This window comes from Balaenoptera physalus (assembly GCF_965194825.1).
Source record: "Balaenoptera physalus genome assembly, chromosome: X".
NCBI lineage: Eukaryota > Metazoa > Chordata > Mammalia > Artiodactyla > Balaenopteridae > Balaenoptera > Balaenoptera physalus.
The window spans coordinates 43,350,036-43,356,529 of record NC_138903.1 but is presented as its reverse complement, the minus strand read 5'-3'; positions in this window follow the sequence as shown (position 1 = coordinate 43,356,529).

The following is a 6,494-nucleotide window of genomic DNA, read 5'->3' as shown; positions in this document are numbered from 1 at the left end:
TCTGAGCTCTTTGAGAGTCTCTGTTCAGGGTTCCAGTTTCCTGAGTTTTTTGTAACCTGTATCCATATCTGCATGTTTTAAGCATTCAGTGTTTCACATTTTTAGGTCTCTGATCTCTTTGGGTTCTTTCTCTGTGTTTTAGATCTCTGAACTATTTGAGGATCTAGGTCCAAAATTAAGGGAGTTCTGGGCTGTTTTTCTGTTCATGTCTAGAATGTGATCATAACTATTTGGTATCCTTAATCCCGGGGTATGATGTCTCTAAAATACTTTGTACTTGGGTCCAGGATTTGAAGTCTCTGAGCCCTCTAGCAGTCTGTTCTGGATATGAGGGCATTGAGGTGTTTGGGAGTCTGTGTCTCAGGTTTCACAGCCTTGAACTCTTTGAAGGACTGTGTACAGGTTTTGTTTCTTCTTTGAGGTATATGTATTTTTATGTCCTAGAAAGAGATATCACCAAGGTGACTAGAGTCTGCTTCCAGGGCACTGGGTGTCAGAGCTGTTTGGGCCACTGAGTTCCTGGATATGAAGTTTCTGTGGTGTTTGAGGGTCTGTGTCCAGATATTGATATTACTGATTTTGAGGGCAGGGGGAATCTGTGTCCTAGGGCTTCAGCTCTCTAAACGATTTATCTGTGTTGTAAGGTTCCTGTGCTGTTTGTGGATGTATGTCCCAAATGTGTGGGATCCCGGACATGACTGTGACTGAATGTTGCAGTATATGACGTCTCTGTTCATGGGTATATATACCAGGGTGTGAGGTATCTGAGCTCTTTGAGTGTGTGTCTCAGGTTATGATGTCTCTCTGATCTGTTTGGGTGTTTGTTTCCCAGGATGAGAGATTTCTGATTTAGTTGTGGGTGTATATTCCAGGGTGTGAGTTCTCTGATCTATTTGGGTGTATATGTCCAGGGCGTGAGGTTTTTGCTCTGTTGTGGGTATATGTCCAATGGTATAAGGTTTCTGATCTGCTTGTGGGTATATATCTCAGGGTATGAGGTCTCTGATCTGTTTGTCATTGTATGTCACAGGATGTGAGATCTCTCTTCTTGGGTGTATGTCAAATGTATAAAGTCTCTGATCTGTTTTTGGGGTTTATGCCCTTGGATGTTAGAGCTCTGATCTCTTTGTGGGTGTATGTGCCTGTGTGTGAGCTCTCTGATCTCTTTGTGGTATATGTCCCAAGATATGAGGTCTCTGAGCTCTTTGTGGATATATTTCCCTGGTTGTTATATTTCTGAGCTTTTTTGGTTGTGGTTTTCTGGGGGTATAAGTACTCTGGTCTGTTTGTTAAGTGTGTGTTGCAGGATGTGAGGACTATTCTATCTGAGGGTGTATGTCCCAGAGTGTGAGGTCTCTGCTGTGTTTGTGGGTGTGGGTGTGAGGTCTCTAAAATGTTTGTGGGTATAGTTCCCCATATGTAAGTTCCTTGAACTCTTTGTGGGTGTATGTCCCACAATGTGAAATCTGTCATCTATTTCTGGGTATGTGTCCCAGAATGAGGTCTCAGATCTCTCTGTCCCTGTATATGTCTCAGTATGTGACGTCTCTCTTCATGGGTATATGTCAAGGATATGAGCTCTCTGATACTTTTGTGTTCATATGTCCCAGGGAATGAGGTCTCTGACCTGTGTTTTTTTTGGGGGGGTTGCATAATGTGAGTTCTCAAGTATGTTTGTGGCTGTATGACCTATGATGTAGGTGTCTGACCTCTTTGGGCATGTGTATCCCATGGTGAAAAGTCTCTGAGCTCTTTGTTGGTATATATCCCAAGGTGTGAGGTCTCTGGTCTGTTGGGTGGTATATTTCCTAGAATGTAAGGTCTCTGATCTGTTTTGTTGCTGTACACTAGTATGTAGGTCTGTCTTCCTTTGTGTATGTCAAGGTCTGTTGGTGGGTGTATTTCCCAGAGCATGAGGACTCTGATCTGTTTCTGGGTGTGTGTCCCACAGTAAGAAGTCCCTGATCTGTTTGTCCATATAAGTCTCTGTATGTAAGGTCTCTGATCTTTTCATAGCCGTATCAAGAGTTTGAAGTCTTTCATCTCTTATGGTTATAATTCCCAGGTGTGATGTCTGTGTTGTGTTTGTGGCTTTATGTCTTGGAATTTTAGGTATCTGGATTGTTTCTGCAATATCCCAGGATGTGAGGTCTCCAATCTCTTTGTGTGTATAGGTCTCAGTTGTGAGGTCCTGATCTATTTGTGGGTATATTCACCAGAATGGGAGAGCTCTGATATATTTGGGGGTGTCTGTCCCAGAGTGAGAGGTCACTGATTTGTTTGTGCATATTGGTCCCAGGATCTGAGATCTGTGATCTGCTTGTCACTGTAATTACCAGTATGTGAGGTATCGTTCATGGGTGTATGTCAAAAATGTAAGTCCTCTGATATGTCTGTGGGTTGAATGAACCTGGTTGTAAGGTTTCTTTCTGTTTGTGGGTTATGTCTCAGTGTGTGAGGCTTATGAGGTCTTTTTGGGTATAGGTCCCATGGTGTGAGGTCTCTGATCGGTTTGGGGGATTATTTACTGGTTTATGACCTTTTGAGGGTTATGACCTTTTTTGTCATTGTATGTTCCAGGATGTGAGGTCTGTGACTGTTTGTCACTGTATGTTCCTATATGTGAGGTCTCTTACATGGGTGTGTGTAAAAAAATGTCGTCTTTGACCTATTTGTGGTTGTGAGTCCTTGGGTGTAAGGTTTCTGATTTATGGATTTAATTCCTAGAGTTGACATTGCCAACTTGTTCGCAAGTATATGTCCCATGATGTGATGTCTCTTATCTTTTTGGGGGTGTATATCCCTTGGTGTGAGGTTCTCATCTATTCCTCAATGTATTTCCCCAATGAGAGAGGTAAGGTCTCTCACCTGTGTAAGGGTGTATGTCCTGTGATGTGAGGCCCCTAATTTATTTGTAGGTGTATTCCCAGGATATGAGCTCTCTCCTCTCTTTTGAGTGATATATTCCAATTTGAGAGGACTCTGCTTCGTTTCTGAATGTTTTTCCCAGTATGTGGGGTCTCTAATCTGTTTTTGGTGGATACTGCAGGATTTGAGTTCTCTGGTATATTATGTATGTATGTCTCAGGTTGTGAGGTTCCTAATCTCTTTGTGGGTGTACATCATAGAATGGGGGTCTCTGATCTGTTTGTGTGTGTTTGTCAAGGGTGTAAGGCCTGATCTGATTGTGCATTTATGTCCCAGGATGTAAGAACCCCAGCTGTTTGTAGGCATTTGTCCCAGGATGTGAAGTCTCTGATCTGTTTGTGTATGTTTGTCCAGGGGTGAGATTTCTAATCTGTTTTAGGGTACATATCCCAGGATGTAAGCTCTCAGATCTCATTGTGGGCCTAATTCCCAGGATTTAAGGTCTCTGATCATTTGTGTGTTTCTCTACTTTTTAATGGGTGTACATCCCACGCTGTGAGTTCTCTGATCTGCTAGGAGGATTATTTCCCAAGATTTGAGATTTCTGATTTGTTTTTGGGTACATACCATAGAATATGAAGTCTTAGATCTCTTAGGGTGTGTACGTCCAGAGAGTGTAAGGTTTGTGACCTCTCTGTGGTTGTGTTTCATGGTATGAAGTCCCTTCTCTGTTCATTCCTATGTTTCAGTATGTGATGTCTGCTCACGAATTTTGTCGGGGATGTAGGTGCTCTGATCTGTTTGTTTTATATTCCAGGACTTGAAGTCTCTCATCTGCTTGGTGGTAAATGTCCCAGAGTGAGGTGTCTGAGCTCTTTGTGTGGGTATGTCCCAGGGAGGGAGGGTCGTGACGGGTTTGTGGGTATATATTTTGAGGTTTCTGATCTGTTTAGAAGTGAATTCCAGCAAGTGATATATCTGAACTCTTTATGAGTGTATGTACCAGGCTTTGAGGACTCTCACATGTTTGTCAGTATATGTGATGGTGTGAGAATGCTAATCTATTTCTGGGTGTACTACCCCGCACGTGAGGTCTCTGAACTGTTTGTAGGCTTATGTTGCAGGATTTGAGGTCTGTGATTTTTTTTTTTTATTTTTTGCTGCGTTGGGTCTTCGTTGCTGCACATGGGCTTTCTCTAGTTGCGGCGAGCAGGGACTACTCTTCGTTGTGGTGTGTGGGCTTCTCATTGCGGTGGCTTCTCTTGTTGCAGAGCACGGGCTCTAGCGCATGGGCTTCAGTAGTTGCAGCACGTGGGCTCAGTAGCTGCAGCACATGGGCTCTAGAGCGCAGGCTCAGTAGTTGTGGTGCACGGGCTTAGTTGTTCCACGGCACGTGGGATCTTCCCGGACCAGGGCTTGAACCCGTGTCCCCTGCATTGGCAGGCGGATTCTTAACCACTGCGCCACCAGGGAAGTCCCTGTAATTTCTTTATGGCTATATTTTCCAGGTTTTTAGGTCCCTGATCTGTTTGTGGGTGTATATTTCAGGTGTGAGCTCCCTGATTAGTTTGTGGATGTGTGTATCCCAGGATATGCGTCTATGCACGTATGTCTCTGTTCAGCTGAAGACTGGCCCTCAGCGATATCCATGTCTCAATCCCTGGAGCCTGTGACTATGGTAACTTTCTGGCAGAAGGGACTTTGCAGATGCAGTTACGTTAATCACCTTAATGCTGGGAGTTTATCCTGGATTATCCAGGTGGGCCCAGTGTAATCACTAAGGTCCTTATGTGTGGGAGGCAGGATGGTGAGAGTCAGAAATAACACTGTGACAATGCAAGCTGTCAAAGAAGGTGATGTCATGTTGGAAGCAAAGTCAGAAAAGGAGATATGACACCTGAAGCAGAAAGCAAAGGGATCAGAGAGACATTTGAAGATGAAACACTGCTGGCTTTGAAGATGGAGGAAGGGGCCATGAGCCAAAGACTGCAGACAGCCTCTAAAACTGGAAAATGCAAGGAAGTGCATTCTCTCTTGGAGCCTCCTGGAGGAAGGTAGCTCTGCCAACAACTTGATTTTGTCTCTGTAAGACTCAATTTTGGGTCTCTGACCTATAGAAATGTAAGATAATAAATTAGTGTTGTTTTACGACACTAAGATTGTAGTAATTTGTTACAGCAGTGATAGGAAATGAGCATAGTGTCCCGGGTTGTGATGTCTCTATCTGGTTGTAAGTGCACATCCCAGGATGATAACTCCATCATCTGTGAATGTGCGTCTGATGGTATGAGGGTGTGTGTCCCCAAATTTGTGGTCTCTGAGCTGTTTGTTGGTTTATGTCTCAGAATGTGAGGTCTCCAATCTGTATGTGTCCTAGGATGTGAGGTCTCTGAGCTGATTCAGGGTGTATGTTCAGTATATGAGGTCTTTTTTTGGCCTTGTGGCTTGTGGGATCTTAGTTCCCTAGACCAGGGATTGAACCCAGGTCCATGGCAGTGAAAGCACTGAGACCTAACCACTGGACTGCTGGGGAACTCCCATAGTATATGAGGTCTTTAAGATGTCTGTGGTTTGCATTCCAGGTTATTAGGTCTCTGGTGTGTTTTGGAGGTATTTCTGATGATAGTGAACTTTCTGCTTTCCTTGGTGGTACATCTACCAGAATATGAGGTCTCTAATCTGTTTAGTTATGAATATCCAGGTTGTGAGGTTTCAAAGAGCTCACTGTGAGTGTACGTCCCTTGGCCCGAATCCTCTGATCTCTTGTGAGTACCTGTCCTTGTCTATGAGCTCTCTGATCTCTTTGCAGGTATATGTCACAAGATATTCGTTCTGTGATCTATTTCTGGCTCTTTTTCATAGCATGTCTGGTCTCTGATGTGCTTGTGTGAGTGTACGTTGCAGGATTTGAGATCTCTGATCTAGTTGTGGGTGTCTGGTTGTATACGGTCTCTGATGTGTTCTGGAGTATATCCCGTGACGTCCCCTGTTCTGTTGGTATATTTCTCAGAGTGTGAGATCTCTCATCTTTTTGAAGGCATAGATTGCAGGGTTTGAGGTCTGTGGTCTCTTTGTGGTTACATGTCCAGGTTGTGAGGTCTCTAATCTGTTTGTTGAGGTGTAACCCAGGATGTGAACTGTCTGATCTTTGTGTGTGTGTCAGGAGGGGGCAGTGTGGTATATGTCTAATGGTGTGAAGATTCAGATCTGTTTTCTGGTAAATGAACCAGGTTAGAAGGACTCTGATGTGTTTGAGGATGTTTTCCCAGGATGTGAGTTCTCTGATCTGTTTCTGAATACAGGTCCTAGGACGTGAGGTCTCAGAGCCCTTTGTGGATGTACATCCCAGGCGTGAGTTCCCTGAGCTGTTGGAGGTTGTATACCCCAGGGTGTTAGATCTCTGATGCTTTCGGTGTTATTTGCAAGCGTATGAGATTTCTGATTTATATGCGCAAACATATAACAGGATGAGAGGTTTATTATGTGTTAAAGTGTGTATAACCAAGGTATGAGGTTTCCAAGCTCTTTTTTTTTTAAAGGAAAAGTTTTTATTTATTTATTTATTTATGGCTGTGTTGGGTCTTCGTCTCTGTGCGAGGGCTTTCTCTAGTTGCGGCAAGTGGGGG